We start from the raw sequence: 18,939 nt of genomic DNA on the forward strand, positions 1-18,939 counted from the left end.
GTTTTACCAATAGGAGACGCACTTCCTAAGTTTAGTTTTACCAATAGGAGACGCACTTCCTAAGTTTAGTTTTACCCATAGGAGACGCACTTCCTAAGTTTAGTTTTACCAATAGGAGACGCACTTCCTAAGTTTAGTTTTACCCATAGGAGACGCACTTCCTAAGTTTAGTTTTACCAATAGGAGACGCACTTCCTAAGTTTAGTTTTACCAATAGGAGACGCACTTCCTAAGTTTAGTTTTACCAATAGGAGATGCACTTCCTAAGTTTAGTTTTACCAATAGCAGACGCACTTCCTAAGTTTAGTTTTACCAATAGGAGACGCACTTCCTAAGTTTAGTTTTACCAATAGGAGACGCACCTCCTAAGTTTAGCTTTACCAATAGGAGACGCACTTCCTAAGTTTAGCTTTACCAATAGGAGACGCACCTCCTAAGTTTAGCTTTACCAATAGGAGACGCACTTCCTAAGTTTAGCTTTACCAATAGGAGACGCACTTCCTAAGTTCAGTTTTACCAATAGAAGACGCACTTCCTAAGTTTAGTTTTACCAATAGGAGACGCACTTCCTAAGTTTAGTACGCACTTCCTAAGTTTAGTTTTGCCAATAGGAGACGCACTTCCTAAGTTTAGTTTTGCCCATAGGAGATGCACTTCCTAAGTTTAGTTGTGCCCATAAGGAGACGCACTTCCTAAGTTTACTTTTACCCCATAGGAAACACACTTCCTAAATTAAGATTTCACGCATAGGAGACGCACTTCCTAAATTATTTTCATTCATAGGAGACGTACTTCTTAGTTCAAAATCATTAAAGTTTCACCCATAGGAGACGCACTTCCTAAGTTTATTTTACCCCTAGGAGACGCAATTCTTAAGTTTAATTTTATGCATAGGAAACGCACTTCCTGATTTAGGTTTTCATTGTTAGGAGACGCACTTCCTAGTTCAAAATCATTAAAATTTCACCCATAGGAGACACACTTCCTAAATTTATTTTACCTCTAGGATACGCACTTCGTAGTCCGGGTCGTTCAGGTTATATTTTTGCTTTAGGAGACGCACTTCCTAGTATGGTTCATTTAAGATTTCATTCGTAGGAGACACACTTCCTAGTTTGGCTTTTTCAGGTTGTATTTTATTTCAGGAGACGCACTTCCGAAATTGAGATTTCACCCTTAGGAGATGCACTTCCTAGTTTGATTCATTTTAAGTTTGACCATAGGAGACGCACTTCCTAGTCTAGTTTATTGAAGTTTTACCTGTAGGAGACGCACTTCCTAATCAAGGTCTTTCAAGTTTTTCTTTTAGGAGGCACTTCCTAAATTGAGATTTTATTCATGGGAGACGCACTTCCTAGTTTTAGTCACTGAAGTTTTCACCCCTAGGAGACGCACTTCCTGGTTTAGTTCATTTCGATTCAACCATAGAAGACGCACTTCCTAGTTTGAGTCATGGAGGTTTTATTTTAGCGGACACATTTGCTAGCAAGAGTTTTTTTGGTTTTACTCGTAGGAGATGCACATCCTAGTCTAGTCTTTAGTTTACTCTCATCATTGCATCATTAGTATAAGTGGGTTACAATTTTGCTAACGACTCACAAATCTTCCCAGCGCAAACTGGGTTAGGAAATTTCGTTTGTTTTGTTTGTTTTGGTTGTCAGGAGCCCGCCTGGAGAATGGAGGTGATAAATTTTTGAAAAAAGTTGTTGAAGTCAGGAGCCCGCCTGGAGAATGGAGGTGATAAATTTTTGAAAAAAAGTTGTTGAAGTCAGGAGCCTGCCTGGAGAATGGAGGTGATAAATTTTTGAAAAAAAAAGTTGTTGAAGTCAGGAGCCCGCCTGGAGAATGGAGGCTGTTTTATTTTAAGAAGTTGTCGAAGTCAGGAGCCCGCCTGTAGAACGGAGGTTGTTGTATGTCGAAAATGAAGAAGTTAGGAGCCCGCCTGTAGAACGGAGGTTGTTGTATGTCGAAGATGAAGAAGTCAGGAGCCCGCCTGTAGAACAGAGGTTGTTGTATGTTGAAGAGGAAAAAGTCAGGAGCCCGCCTGTAGAACGGAGGTTGTTATATGTCGAAAATTGAAGAAGTCAAGAGCCCGCCTGTAGAACGGAGGTCGTTAAATTCAAGATGATGAAGTCAGGAATCCGCCTGTAAGACAGAGGAATATCTTTCAAGATCAAGCAGTAACCCACTGGAAGGCAGAAGGTTACAACAAAAATCCCCAGCATTCAATCCAAGTTAGAAATAGCAGAAGCTCGCCTCAAGAATGCGAGTCAACAGTCTGAGATGATCAACAGAAGCTAGTCACAAAAACAAAAACAAGAAAAGAAAAAAAAGCAAAAAAAAAGAAGAAAATGAATCCAAAGTACGGAAGTGGAGAACAGATGTGGTCTGCTCAAGAACTAGCACCTACAACTAGCAAGTATCAAGGTTCAAATCCAAAGTCTGTATGAAGCACCATTCAAGACTCAAGATCAAGTTTCAGAAGACTTATAGATAGGAATCCTTGTAACTAGTAGCTGATAGGCTTAGTTAGTCTTTTTTTTTTCATTTTTTGTAACAGCAGGACCGCGGACCGGAACCTCAACGGAATGGCACCTCGATCGGCACTTCACCTCAGTACACTCTACCATCTCTCTCAGTTCCGAACTACACGTGGCCTGATTCCTTTATAACCAAGGATATGTAGGCAGCTCAGATACCAGGGCTCGGTCACATTCCCTTCCTTTCCTTAGTGTAGTCCCTCCAAATAATGGTCGGGTCAAAAACTTGTCTAGTCGTCCTTTGTTGGAAAACTCTTCGTGTTTCCAGTCAAAGAGGGGCAGCTGTAGACGTGTGATTTTTGACCCTCCCCGGGAATTTTCATATTTTTAGCGTGAATATTTAAATTGGGTCTAATATAGCTATTTTGACTATTTTTACTTTATTTCGTCGCAAAAGAAAAATTACAAAAAATATATATATATAAATTTTAGCTTATGTATTTCTCACAAACTTGAAAAAATACAAAAAAATAGTACCTTATTCTTGTACTTTATATAATTTCGAAAATTATAAAAAATATAGTTTTATTAATGTTTTGTAGTCATTTTAAACTTGAAAAATACAAAAAAAAGTACTTTATATTTTTATCGTTGTATAATTTCGAAAATTACAAAAAAAAGTTATTGACGTTTTGTAGCCATTTTAATCTTGAAAAATACAAAAATAGTACTTTATATTTTATCTTTATATAAAAACGAAAATGACAAAAATAGTTTTATTTATGCTTTGTAGCTATTTTAATCTTGAAAAAAAATATATTAAAAAATAGTTTTGTTTTAAATGACAGTCTTATTTTGGTAGTTATTTTGCTTACATAGGATTAGTTGAACAACGTCGTGTTCTTATTCTCGGGTCCGTGCAAAAGAATAATATTTGGGTTCAAACTACCCGTTTTTAGGCCTAATTTTCGGACCTAGACCATAATAATCCGAGCCCACCACACATGGGGGACACGCGTGGGGAATACGGACAGAACACCACACACGGGGAACACCACCACGCATGGGGGACACAAGTATTGGACCCCTACACATGTGAGGTCCATTTCTTGGAATAGTGTAACAAAGAACGTGAGAAGGCAAAAGGGATTGGAAACTTTTAAAAAGCAAGATTTGCAAAAAGAAAAAGGGATAGAACGTGAAAGGGGGGGGGGGAAGAGAAAAAGTTTGGAAAATTTGGAGGAAGGACGATTGACCTTCTTCTTCATTTGGAACCAGAGAAAACGTAAAAGAAAAAAAACGTAAAGGTTGCATTGCCTCCTCCTCTTTCACGTCCAAACAACCACCAGTTTTCCGTCGCGTCGACCACCCCGTCGAGCAGCAGTCACTGTAGCTGCTTCACGTCCTTTCCCCATCGTCTTCCCCACCTCCAAACCTCTCCGTAACAACCAGCAAACGACCCATTTCGTCGCCGGAAAAACCAGTAGCTCGTCGCTTCCTCGCGCCCAGCAGTGAACCAAACAGCCCGGCGACCATAACCAGCCTCCCCGTCGCTTCCTCGCATCCAGCCTCATCGTCTCACACTGTCACTCATCAGCGAACACCACCGGAAAACCACGACCACTGCTGCTTCACCATCTCCAGTCCAGCGAGCAGCTGTTGCTGCGTTGCCGAGCAGCTGTTGCTGCGTTTCTTCTCCTTCGTCGCTAACACTACTCCTTCAGTCCGAAGAACCAGCAGTCTGGCTTCTTCCTCACATCCAAACGACCCTCCATAGCTGGCTTCTTCCTCACATCCAAACGACCCTTCATAGCTGCTCCTTCCTCAATCCAAACGACCACCTAAACCAGCCTCTCCTCGTCTCAAAACCTCCAGAAACGACCAGCTAGTGCAGCCATGAAACCACTCTTGAAGTTGCCGTTCGTGTTATGAGTTCCGTCAAGGTTGTTGCTGTCCATTTTTTTCGGAGAGTTCGAGATGTTGAAGCTCGACGTTGCTGTTAAACGTGAGTATTCATGTTACTTTTGTTGGATCGGTGTGTTCTTTGCTTTCACGTCTTGTCTCTGTAAATTTGAGTAGTAGTAATATATTTGTCATATTTTAAAGTTTATATCATGTTAGCTTATCACTGATTGTTAATGTTATATTCTGTTGTTAATTTTATGTTTTTGTTTATCACTGATTGTCAGTTGTTTGCCATTTATTGTTAGGTTGTTAGATTATTAACTTATACTTCATTAAACTAGATTAAGAAGAAAAAGAATGATAGTTTATAAATAGCGTCAAATTAGTGATTTGTGGCAATATTGTTGTTTATATGTAATTAGATTAAAGGAACTAGGGGTGCATTTCATGTGACCCGGCTCCAATTTGGAACAGGGTTAAATAGAACTTGTCGTGAACCACGAGTGCATTACATATAGCATGGCTTGCAATATGTTTTAAGTAACCTTGAATTAACTCTTTAAATAAATATAGCGGAATGTAGTTCTCTTTTAAATAATAAAATGAGATGAGCCTCGCCAAATAAAGATACAAATTGTGGGGTCCCCAATAGATGGTTATTTTAAATGCTTAGACTTCGGGATGGGCCGTTTAGCGAATTCCGCGGCCCTACCCAAAGTAAATGATGCGCTAGTCACTTTAGGCGCGTATTTAATAATGTTATCTTCCTAAACTCGGGTGCACATTTATGTGACCCAAATCCAAATCTCAACGGAGTCGAAATGTGTCTCTAATCACGGGTACATTGATTGTGACGTGGTTCGAGATGCGTGTCCATGACGTTGCAAATTCCTTTTTTAAAAATAAGAATGAGATGAGCCTCGCCGAATAAGAATACAAAAATTGTGGGGCCCTCAGTCAATATTTGCTTTAAAATTGCTTAGACTTCGGGATGAACCGTTTAGCAAAATTCCACGGCCCTACCCAAAGTAAATGATATGCTAGTCACTTTAGGCGCGCCTTTAATAATTTAATTTTCTTAAACTCGGGTACACATTGATGTGACCCAAATCCAAATCTCAACGGAGTCAAAGTGTGTCAACGACCACGGGTAGACGCGGTTTGAGATACATTTTCACAACGTTGCAATTCCTTGTAAAAATAATAATAATTATTATGAAAGCGGTAAAAGATAAAATTTGCACATAAGTTCATATTTGTATAAAATCAGATAATCAAGTTGAATATGACAGTTGAGCGACCGTGCTAGAACTACGGAACTCGGGAATGCCTAACACCTTCTCCCGGGTTAACAGAATAACTTATCCGGATTTCTGGTACGCAGACTGTTAAACAGAATCATTCTTTTCCTCGATTCGGGATTAAACCGGTGACTTGGGACACCCTAAATCTCCCAAGTGGCGACTCTGAAATAAATAAACAAATCCCGTTTCGATTGTCCTTTAATTGGAAAAACTCCTTCACCCCTCGCGGGGGCGGAAAAAGGAGGTGTGACACTCATTACTGTCAAACTGTTTAATAATTGGAATAAGAGGAAAATAACATAAGTTGGTCTTTAGTGAATCGGCTTGGCAAAACGGGTTAGTTCACTAGCTATGAAGGTTTTAATATTGTCAACAGTAGGTTAATCGTGAACATGTAGCTATATTTTGTTAAAGCATGAATTTAAATTAATTTCGTGAATTAGGCATTATGGCATGATTTGTGTTCAAACAAGACGAGTTAACGTTTAAATTTAATAAACTTTCGAATATGCATTAGTAATTAAGATTGATTCTAGTTTCAAATAGTTGTAAATAATTAATTCCAACGGTTCAAGTCATCTAACAATGTGAGTTTAATCTAGTTATAGGATAATTAGTTTCTTTTGAATATATTATTTGTCGATTCCGTATTTTATTTATAATTTCAATTTTAGTAATATTCCTTTCCATTAAGATTTGTCTTAATCTAGCATTTAATATGTTACGCCTTTTTTTTTTCAAGCATGTAATTAATTAGGATTTTTTCTTTTTTATTTTAGAGATGAATTTAATAGAAATGTAGTCACTTTAGGATATCCTTAAAATAAATGAGACGAGCCTCGACAAACAAGAATACACAAATTGTGGGCCCCTCAATGGATAGTTATTTCGAATGCTTAGATTTCGAGACAGGCCGCATAGCGAACTTTACGGCTTTTCTCAAAATAATAAAGCGTTAGTCTTTAGGCGCGTATTTAATAATGTTATTTTCCTAAACTCGGGTGCACATTTATGTGACCCAAATCCAAATCTCAACGAAGTAGGGACGTATCAAAATTGCGTGTACATTTATGTGGCGCAATTCGAGATGCATTCTCACGACGTTACCATTCTTTGAATAAATAATAACAAAGCGGTAAACAGTTAAAGCACGTAGGTTCATAATTGTAAAAAATCAGATAATTAAGCTGAATATGACAGTTGAGCGACCGTGCTAGAACCACGGAACTCGGAAATGCCTAACACCTTCTCCCGGGTTAACAAAATTCCTTATCCGGATTTGTGGTGCACAGACTGTTAAACAGAGTCATTCTTTTCCTCGATTCGGGATTCAACCGGTGACTTGGGACACCATAAATCTCCCAAGTGACGACTCTGAAATAAATAAATAAATCCCGTTTCGATTGTCCTTTAATTGGAAAAAACTCCAATCCGCGCCCCTTCGCGGCGGCGCGGGCGAAAAAGGAGGTGTGACAAGTAAAAGCTTTGTATCTAACCTTATTTGTGAACAATATACATTACTATAGGTATCATATATATTATTATACGTATCTTTAATTAAATTTTGTGTATAATTCAGTTATGGTAGGTATCCTTTTTTAAGGAAGAACTAATTAAAATTTTGTTAATTTCGTTTTGTATCTTACACATTAATTTTAAGTTGAAATAATAATTTTTATTTATTACAAGCTTTGTATTTGACCTTATTTGTGAACAATATACATTATTATAGATATTTTTAATTAAATTTTGTGTATAATTCAGTTATGGTAGGTATTCTTTTTTAAGAAAGAATTAATTAAATAAACATTTTGTATCTTACATCTATATTACATTTAAGGAACTAATATTATTAACAAGAGGAGAAAGGAAAAAGACAAGAAAAATTAAAGCTTGGTGGTTAACAAACAAAAATAAACGAAAGTTGAAAATTCAAAAAGCCCAAAGCTAAAAAATGAAGATCTGTATCATTTCTTGAGCGCACTCGCTCTTACGCATTGATTTATACAAACCTTTTTTAAAAATTAAGATTTCATATGCCTTAAAATTTGATTTTCTACGATAGTTTTTCCTTACAAATCTTTATTTAAGCAACTTTTATTTAGGTTTGCCTTCTCTACATTGCTTACGGTTTAGCTTACACACAAATTACTGCAAAGTATGGCTCCAAACTATAACTATATCAGCGAAATATCAATGTCCAAAATGAGTTAGAATTTGAAGGTTCATGTTGTTAGATTATGGCATGTTCCAGACCGCGAGAAACCAGAAAATCCTAATTCAGTTAAATTAATTATTCAAGATGAAAGGTGCATACTCTTTTAGCTGTTGTTATTTTTTCGAGTTGTGATGTATTTTCTTCAAGTTATGCGCCTTACTAACTTAACTTTCTTTTCAAATTTTTTGTTTTAGGGAGATCGAATTCATGCAACTATTGGAAGAGTTGTTAGTTAATGACTTATCATTTAATTATTGAGTATTGTTATTGTCTTATGATCATTTGGTCTTATGTATCATTTTCTTTAGTTAATATTTTTAATTTGGTATAACTATGTTATGTGGCAGTTCATCAGAGGTGACATTTTAGCTTTTTTTTCCAGCGCCTCACTCCTAGAATCTTGAAGGCAATTAAGTATTTCTTTGTTTTCTTTATATATGATTTACTCTCTGTCATTATTGGTTACTGCATTTGTGTATTTTATTGTCATGTTGTTATGATTAATCTGCCACAAGTTTTATCATATTTGAGTGATATTGTCATGTTAGAGCTTGCAAATTAGTGAGAAATGGAGAATACTAATGGATTATACTAGCAATCTTCATCTGCTGCTGGGTGGACAGCAAAAGTAGCCAAAGAGCCAGAAACTGGAGAATTCTATATTGAGGTAGTATGCAACTTTTTACTTTAATGCAAAGTTGGATAATTTATTGCAGAAAACATAATATAAGCTAGATGCATTGAGAAAATCTAAAAAGATGTCACCTGTAGTGACATGGAACAGTGGCATGTGACTATGTTATCTGCAATCTAAGTGCATGAAGCTCATCTAGATTCTGATGTTGGCATGATGAGATCTATTGGCTTCCTAGAATCCAAGCTATTGATGTATTTGAATATATTTTATTCTACACTTAATCAAAATATCTGAAAGTGTGCAATAATTTTAGATGCTAACTAAGTTTCCTTCTAAAGATCATTCTGGCATGTCTTCTTCATTATCTCATTAGTAATACAATATATGTTGTCTCTCATTTCCGTCAAAAATTATCGCCCAAGGACTAAAAATTCTTGAATTTTTACCCATGCCTTTTTGTAGTGATAAACCTCAATACAGAGGACAACTTCTGAAAAATTATGTCCATAAGCATTTGCTACAATAATGTTACCTTAGGCACATGCTTCATATCAAGCAAATTGTATAACATTATTATTTTTCGTGGAGCATTCATATCAAGAAAATTGTATGGTATCATTATTTCTTATGGAACATTTATTAGGAGATGGAATGAAAGTTTTACCGGAGTCTTAATATGTTTTTAATACTTGGTTGTAAAGATGGTATTAACACTAACATATTAAACTTTATGGTGTAGATCATTCTTTTTAATTATCCGCGCATCGCGGGGTACTAATACTAGTATTATATTAAAAGGAGAGTAGTATGCAGTGTGATTAAGTCAAGTGGTAAGCTAAAATAAAGCCCAACATTAATAATTAAAAATTATATATAAAAACATAATTAATGGAAGTAGTTTAATGAATCTTATACATAATCTAAATAGATCTTAGACAAATCAAATTTATATATCTATATTTAAATTTATATGTATATTTGTATCTATATCTATATCTATATTTATATCTATATATTGATCCACTCATAGATTTTCTTCTATATTAGCTAGAAATATGGAGGTAAAAAATTAATTTAAAACTATAATAGAAAAAAATAAAAATATATAAAGACGTAAATTGAGATAACCTGTGACTATTTATACTTTGGAGTAAGTTAAAATATAAAATAAAACTAAAATTTATTTAAGATATCAAAGATTTGTTGAGTTTAATAATTAAATAAATTCAACTAGCAAAATAATATCTTACATAAAGTATACAAATTATTTATAAGGTAAGAGAAAAATTAAATAATCAATAAAAGATATTTTAATAACAAGAATAATAAATTCATATTAATATTGATAAATCGTGCAAACGAATAATTTATACGTAAATATTACTACAATATTTAGATATAATGTATTCAAACAATTAAGAAAATATTTTTCTATGATTAATATTTCAATTGAGTTTGGTTAGTTTAAGTTTGAAAGCATAACATAATTTTTTGAAAATATGGTCCAATTAAGAAAATAGAATGATAAAAATTATTTGAATTTGAGATGAGAACGTTTTTTATTTTTATCTATGTTATATTAGAATGAGTGTGGTAAAGATAGATATTAAATTTAAACAGGCTAATAAAAATTCACATGACAATGTAATAATATTAGGTGTTGAATAATATAAAATCAAAAATAAAGAATAAATAGAGAAAAAAATAAAAATTCAGATTTTTTATCATAGAAAAAAGGGTAAAAGTTATTTAAATTTGGGATGAAAAAGTTTTTTTTTTATATTATGATAAGAAAGGTCATAATATGGATAAGTCCACGTAACTCAAGTCTAATAGATAAAATTAAAAACTAAAAATATTGAACAATAAAAATAAATTAGAGTTAATGCAAGGACATTTATAAATTGTAAGTTTAGAAAATAAAATAAATTAAATATACAATACTTAAAAATATTAAAATTTTCGAGCAATATTTTTAAAACAAAATAAATGTTTATTTTATAATTTAAAAGTTATATATTTATCTTATATTATTAAAGAAATGTAGTTGATAATGATTTAAATAAAGTTACAAGTTAATGAAAAGTCACATAAAACGTAATAAGACTATATATTAGATTAAAGAATATCAAAATTATGTTAGATTATTAGAAATGAAAAAAAAGACTATTTAAATTTGAGATTAGAAAGTTCTTAAAACTATGATGCGAATGCTCAAATTAAGGATAATATCACGAAATTGAAGAAAAATAAAAAAATAAAAATTTTAAATTACAAAATAAATTTCTAATATAGCCAATTTTACAAAAATTAAATTTGTATCTTAAAACTTAAAAAGAAAGAAAATGTATGTAAAGAAATAAAATAACATTGAAAATAATACTACAATATTTAGATATAATATGTTCAAACAATTAAGAAAATATTTTTCTATGATTAATATCTAAATCGAGTGCAGTTAGTTTGGGTTTGAATGCGTAGCATAAGTTTTGAAAATGCGGTCCTGTTTAGAAAATAGACTTATATGAATTATTTGAATTTGAGATGAGAATTTTTTTTTGAAAATATTACGTAAAGAACTAAAATGATAGTAAAAATATTACTTTAATATTTAGAAATAATGTGTTCAAACGATTAAGAATTTTTTTTCCTATGATTAAATAAATTTTCAAAATACAAAATAAATTTTTAATATTGGTAATCTTAATAATAAAAATTAAAAATTAAATTGTATCTTATAGATAAAAAGAAATAAAATTTAACTGTATCTAATACAAAATTAATTATAAGATAATTAAATACATTTGGAACATAATAGTCAAATAATTTATGTATTAATATTTTTAGACTAATTAAAAGTTATAATTTAAAACAAAATATGACATTATTTTGGTTATAGGTAAAACACTAATATAAAAACTAATTAAAATTTATAGTGGGAAAGAGAATGTATAAAATAAAATAGAGGCATTGTGAGGATACTTCCCTAGGTTATGCAGTTATCTTCCCTAGTCTGACAGGAGTCAAGGGAAAATCACTTGAGCTTTTTCGCCTTTTCTCCTTCTTTCCGGAGCGCACTAACGGAAAACCTGAGATAATTCTTAGCTTACAGTCAATCATTCCTAAAGTCAAGACATTGAGCCCATGTCTCCCGAACGATCATAGTACGACCGCTCATCTAATATAAAATCAATGAGTATATCTCACCTCCCCTTCCCCATACCATAGCCGATACTTTAAATTAATTTAAAAATAGATAAAATAAAATAATTAAATTACATTAAAAATATTACTGATAAATTTAAATGATTAAAATATTATAAATAAGAGGATAAAAGCATAAAAATATACCAAATTTCAAGAATAAAATATTTATTTTTATTAAATACTATTAAAAGGATAATAAGCAAGACATTAATTTAATTATAAGCTAATAAAAATTATATGAAAGTATAATAATATTAAATGATAAATAATACAATAACTATAAGAAAAGAACAAAAAAAAAGAACTTACGTAAAAATAATGTGATGAATAAGACATATTTAACTTCCAGATAAACATAAAGTGAGAGTAAGAATTTTATTAAAATAATATGTTTCAATATGCTCGAACAAGACATATCAAAATATGATATGTTTTGTATTCATTAATATTGACAGCGGAACAAAATGCAAGTACTATAATTAAGGGGTTAAGTTGCTACAAATATATATTAAAAAAATTGGTTGTCTACTACGGGATTTGAACAATAATTTCATATCCTGCTTCATAATGAAATTCTCAAGTTATATAATTTTTATCTGAGAGATTGTATTTTAACGTTATTTGCACATAATTCAAACAACCTACATCGCAATTTGAAATGATTTGTCTGCACATCACACGGGTACTAATACTAGTATATATGAAAAAGATTTTATTTACTTGTTAGTGTCATTTATATTTTATTTACTTCTTTCTTTTCTTTTTTTCTTTAGAGCCTCGACTTAAAAGATAGATAAAATAATTCTACAACAATTTCGTAATCAAACGGTCCAAACTTAAAATCAATTATTTTACAATAATATAAAGGATTGTTTGGTTTAGGAACTAAAAAATTGAATCTCGATATAATATTAAGAAAAAATGATATTGTATAGCCGTTCTCAAAATAATAGCTGAATATATATATAATAATATCCCGCTGTATTCTATGTATTTTATTGTATTTCACTGTCTCGTTATATGCCATGAATGTATTCATATGTTTTTTTTAATTAATATAATTTATGTATTCAGATATATTATATAATTTTTATGAAGATTGTTATGTTTTTTGGGGTATTTTTCGGTTGGAAATCTTTTTTATAACTGGAAATACAAAATTTGTGTGTTATAATTGAGTTTGTTGAGTTATATTAGGAATCTATTATGTTAATTGATTCACTTTCCGTTTAAAAAAGTGTAATCTCTTGTTTCACGCCGTGAATACAATCGACTACAATAATCTGTCCAGCTGTAATTCCATGTTTCATGCCATGAATACAGTCGAATATACTCGAATACGATAAATGATTAGCTGGACTTCCTTAATTCACGCCTATTTTTGCTACTGTATTCATGAATACAGTAGCTTAAATACATTTAATACATCTTATAACAACAAAAAACATATCTACAATTCGTAATATAGCAAATGGTATCTATAGATAGCAAATTACCACTAAAAGATAGTGCTTTATAAAAATTTCCCAAATTAAATTACGTTTTGGTATTGTACTAATACAATCTCCACATAATAAATGGAGTACACTATTATTAATACCATTACACTATTCTTTTACTTTAAAAAATCCACTTATTACATTGGGATTGGGAGAGGAAAAATGATGATAGTAAGAAAGCACACATTTATTTTGCGAGAGACTTCAACTAATGTTATTAGACTGTAAATGTTGGTGCTAACACTAATGGGGTCGTTTGATAGGGTGTATAAGAATAATGCGGAATAAGGTATATTAGTAATGCATGTATTAGTAATGCAAACATTAGTTATGTAGATATTATTTTTTATTTACTGTTTGGTGTGGTGTACTAAAATTATAATGCATTACATAATTTTTAAGAAAAATAGTTGTTTACAAATATGCCCTCCATATTCTCTAGCTTTAAGAGACTTTAAGGATAATTTTGTCTTTAACCATACTAATGCATGCATTAATAGCCTTGGACCTTGGTATTACTAATGTCATGGTTTTCTATGCATTACTTATACACAGGATAATACCAAGTATGATTATACATCGGTTGAAAAAATATACCAAATAATGTATTAGTAATGCATAGAGCTAATGCTTGCATTATTTTTTTTAATACCTCCTACCAAACGATAATTATATGGGGATTAATAGTCTCCAAAGCATCTGCATTCACGCTGGGTTAGGGAAGGGCCACACCCCCAAGAAATGTAATGTAAGTAGCCTACTTTGATACATGACTGATTCCACAGCTCGAATGCATGACATATAGATCACACGGAGACGACTTCACCGTTGTTCCAAGGTTGTCATCCCCAATAATAGTAGCTGTTGTGAGCACGTGATTTTTGTTTCGCACGACAATCGCTCCAAAAGGAAATAAAAAATAATAATTGGCCCTGCTGTACAAATTTTGGATTTCTGTGCGGCACCTTGTTGATTTATTTGTGACTTCGGCCCATTTTTATTTATTTACTTTATTAAAACAAAATTCGAAAAATATATGTGTCCTGCATAATTCGAACCGTAATCCGGTCGTTGAATAAGAAAATCACGAATGGGCATCTTCGTCCGTGATTTTTATTTTGATTAACTTTACCTGTTTGAAATATTTTAGTGTGTGTGCAAATAATTGTATTGAGTGTGTGTTTAATTTTAATTTGATTTTTTGGCTTAGTTTTAAAATAAATAAGAAAAAGAAAAAAAAAGAAAAAAAAAGAAAAAATATATTGAAAGGACCTCTTTTCCTCCCGGACTTGGGCCAATTTTAACAAAATTGGCCCAAACAAACAGCCCAAAACCCAGGCTTGCCCGGTCCAACACCACCTGATGCCCAGAGAATCCAAACGACGTCGTTTTGGTACAGGTTGATCTGGGCCGTTGATCTCAAATTGATCAACGACCAAGATCACATTTCCTATACCCACGAACAGAACCCGACCCGTTTCCACCCGGACCAACCCGAACCCCCTTTAGTTGAAACGACATCGTTTCCCCGAGGCCTTTAGATCCAAGCCATTGATCCCAGTTAATCCGATGGCTGAGATCAGCCGCCTATTCCATATATAAGCCTATAACCTTACCCTGCCCCCCCATCAGATACCCCAGCTCCCGTCTTCAACCTCATCCCCATCAAACCCTAGAGCCGCCCCTGTATCCTCCACCATGAAAACCGGCGGCATGGACGCCGGTGACCTTCCCCTTAACACCCTAGAACCCCCTTGCCATCCTGAGCATGAATCCATTAACCCTGTAGTTCGAATCCCTCCCCACCTTCTCGAATCTTCATTTGAAGGTTCGAGTCGAAACTCGATCTACACGGTTCAACCCTAGCTTCACACCAGATACTCCCCAGACCCCCCTAGTGACCAAACCATACTTGGTTTGGTCCGAATCTGATCAGGGAAGCCTGAATCCCAGATCTAAGTTTGAAAGGTTTTGTGTCCTTCGTCACTGGTTCATACCGGTTCAACCGAAGAGATTAAGGTCTAATGGACTTCAATCAAAGTGTTTCTCATCTGAGAAACACTTCGATTAAAGTCCATTCAGCCTTAAGAAAGTTTGTCCAAATCCAAGTTCAAACTGTTAAAACTTTTCAAGTTTTAAGGTAAGTCTGCTTTCTTTTCCTTTATTTGTTTTTAGTCCGTATGATTTGTTTTAAAAGATTGTTCATATTTGTTTTAATTTTTATCAACTTTTGTTTGTCCACTTTGTTTGAACATCTGTGTTTGTCTGAATCCCTCTCCTCCTATTCTGATACGGCATGCGTATTGGTTGTATTCCAATTTGTACTGACTAACTGATTCCTCGAAGTACAATTCTGTTTTAATCAGTATAAGTTGATTCATGTGTCCCATACTTCTGAATGTTTGATTTTTGGATACGTTTGTGTATGTTAATACTAATATAGTTGAGTCGACATGTGTTGTCAATTAATTTCAACTGTCTGAGCATAGTAAATCGATTTGCTTCTGTTGAACATTTGTTGAATCAATTCAGAACCAGTTTTGTTTACTTATAGCTGTTGATTTGGATCAATAATGTAAAAGGGATGTTTGTTTTAAATGCTGAATTGGAGGGCATGTGCACTCTTGCACAAGCATTTGCACTGGTGCACCTCATGTGCATTGGTGCACCTCATGTGTTTTGTGCACAGCCTGTGGCCTGCATAAAGGTCCTTGTTTAATTTTAAAATGGTCTGACAGCATATGCTGTCAACATATTCTACTGCCCCATACTTTGCTTTAGTTTAAGAAATATTAAACCTGGTAAATTTTAAGCCTGCCGAGGGAATGATGGGTTTAATACTTAATTAGCTAAAGTTGGAATTGAAAATGGAAGGCACATGGGAGGGGTACTGGGGGATTCTGAAAACAGGCTGTTAAAAGGGATAGTTTTGAGGCTTATAAAAGAGGGAGACCTGGGACAGAATGGGAGAAAAACATACGGAGAGAGAATTAGAACTGAAAAAATAGAAAAATACACACACTGTGAGGAGTTTGGAAAGGAGAGCTGAAATACATACAAAACAGATATACATAGATAGAGAGAGATTAAGGGATAGAAGGGATACAACCAACAATCAGAAACTTTTTTCCTCCTATTATTATTGGGTTTCAATTGTTTCAACTTGTTCAAATCAATTCTGATTCTTTGAAATTCCAGTTGTGTCTATCAGTCGGTTGTTTTCATTGGTTTACCACTGGTTTGGTCTGTCCGGAGTTCTGATTCTACTCCACTGGGTTTTACTTTTATTCGTCTATTGCTTTCTGTTGGCCATAGTTGTGTTTCTGCACTCGAGCTTGCTTCTTGCTATATTGCTTTGCCTGCTGCTATCTTGCCCTGCTGCTGCTGCTATTTAGTTTCTTGCTGCTGCTGATTTCCCCATCTTTTTCTTCTTCTCCTTTGCATTTTCAGTGTTTCCAGGTACACATTTCAAACCCAACTTTGGTGTTAACCGTAACAATTCAAAAGCATGAAATGAAAGGAGTTTCCTGAAGAAGATTTAGATATTTGTTTGTAAATGTTTGTGATATACTGACTTCAGATTGTATAAATTGATTAGTGTGATTCATGTAAGGAAAGATTAATTAGATAATACTCCATCAAGTTTAGCCTCTAGCTTCTTAGTTTGTAGTTGTTTGCTGGTACAAAAATATAATGACACAATACAGAGAGGGCATGGAGAATTAGTATAGATTTTGACTAGGATTCCCGTTCAACTGAGCGACATGCATAGAATAGAATATTTCCACCTTGCACAAATGTTTCTTTGTTCATTTTAGTTTTCTTTTATCATAACTCGTTAGGCAGTACATAATATTATGTTCAAATCCCGTTAGTGACAATGCCTAGTAGTTAATTCCTTTAATTCGGCCCCAATCAGTCTAGTAAATTTCAATTCAAGAAATGTTTGGACACAAGTATAATGTTGGGTCAATCTCGAGTGTAATTTCTTGGCCCAATTAAAGTATGTTTCATGAGTTATGACATCCCTCCACTTTGTAAATAATCAATCAGAAATTGATAAGAATCCGAATTAGGCAAAAGCCTATAGTTGAATTAGCACGTACCTTTTCTTCTAGTTTTAGAGACAAACGCATTAGAAATGTAGCCACTTTAGGATATCTTTTCTAAAAATAGAGATGAGCCTCGCCAAATAAAAGTGCAACAATTGTGGGGCCCTCCATAAATAACCATGATAATTATCTAGAACTCAAGATAGGCCATTTAATAAATTTCATGGCTTTTCTACAAAATAATAACGCGTTAGACTCTTTAGGCACGGTTTAAGTAAATTATATTCTTAAAATCGGGTGCACATTGATGTGACCCAAATTCAAGTCTCAACGGAGTCAAAAATGTGTTAACAACTACGGGTGCATTGATTGTGACGTGGTTCGATATGCATTTTCACGACGTTGCAATTCTGTAAAATAAATGATAATAATAAAAGCGGTTAAAATTTAATAAAAGCACATAAGTCACAACATGTATTTAAATCAGATATTTAGCCATTATAACAATTTAAGCGACCGTGCTAGAACCACGGGATTCGAGGGTGCCTAACACCTTCCCTCGGGTCAACAGAATTCCTTACTTAGAATTTCTGGTTCGCAGACTTCATTTGGAAAAGTCGAAAATCTCCTCGATTTGGGATTCAAGATAAACCGGTGACTTGGGACACCAAAAGCCAAACCTTTCCCAACTGGCGACTCTGAATTAAATAAATAATCACATTTCGAATATTGTCACTTAAATTGGAAAAACTCCACCCGCGCATTTCTTACCCCTCGGGGCGGGGCGCGCAAAAAGGAGGTGTGACAGCTCTGGCGACTCTGCTGGGGATGAAAAACCCAGAACCACTGGTTCAGGGTTCAAGAATTCGAGCTTAGAATAATTATTATATTTGGCTTTATTATCTGATCTTTATTACATATTTTTGCATAACGTGCTAAATGTTGTCTTTTACCGCTTTGATATTATCTGAACTGTATATAAACTGTGCCGAAACCCTTCTCTCTTCACCTCCGGGGAGAAGCTCGCTGGTCGAGACTCCCTATTCTGTTAGTGTCAATACCCGAAATAAGAAAGAGGACGGATAAGTTACGAAGCCGGACGACCTTTTGGTTCCCGGTAAGTTGCCCCTCCTCGACTCGAGTTGTCCGCTCGGGTACACAGTCTAGAACAAATACCAAGGTTTAAACCTAGTATAACTCGACTTCATGCCGGATCCCTAGTAGGAACGCTTATTTGCATCATGTTGCATTTGACTTAGGGGGCTCAACACAGGGGTTGGGTCCGTCTAGGACAAGCAACCAGAAATGAAAAGGCCACCCTGCTGCATCTTATTTGTTTTGCGCATTTATTTGCTTCGGTTCCGCATGTTGATCGGTTTCTAAAAAAAAAAAAATAGCAGCGTAGGGAGATAATTACTTATTTTGAAAAAATAAAACCAATGTCCAAGTAGTGTCGAAACCTCGTCGGAATTTTTCTAAAAAAAAAAGAAAAGGATAAAACCAAAAGTTGCCTTTTAGTCTGATTAAAAAAAACATATAAAAATTGTTTCTTTTCTTTTAAAAAAAGAGGGTATTTATTTCAAAAAAAAATAATAAAAAATGGAAAACTCATAATTCAAAAATGTGTTGTTTCTTTT

This window comes from Nicotiana tabacum, chromosome 7 (genome assembly GCF_000715075.1).
Source record: "Nicotiana tabacum cultivar K326 chromosome 7, ASM71507v2, whole genome shotgun sequence".
NCBI lineage: Eukaryota > Viridiplantae > Streptophyta > Magnoliopsida > Solanales > Solanaceae > Nicotiana > Nicotiana tabacum.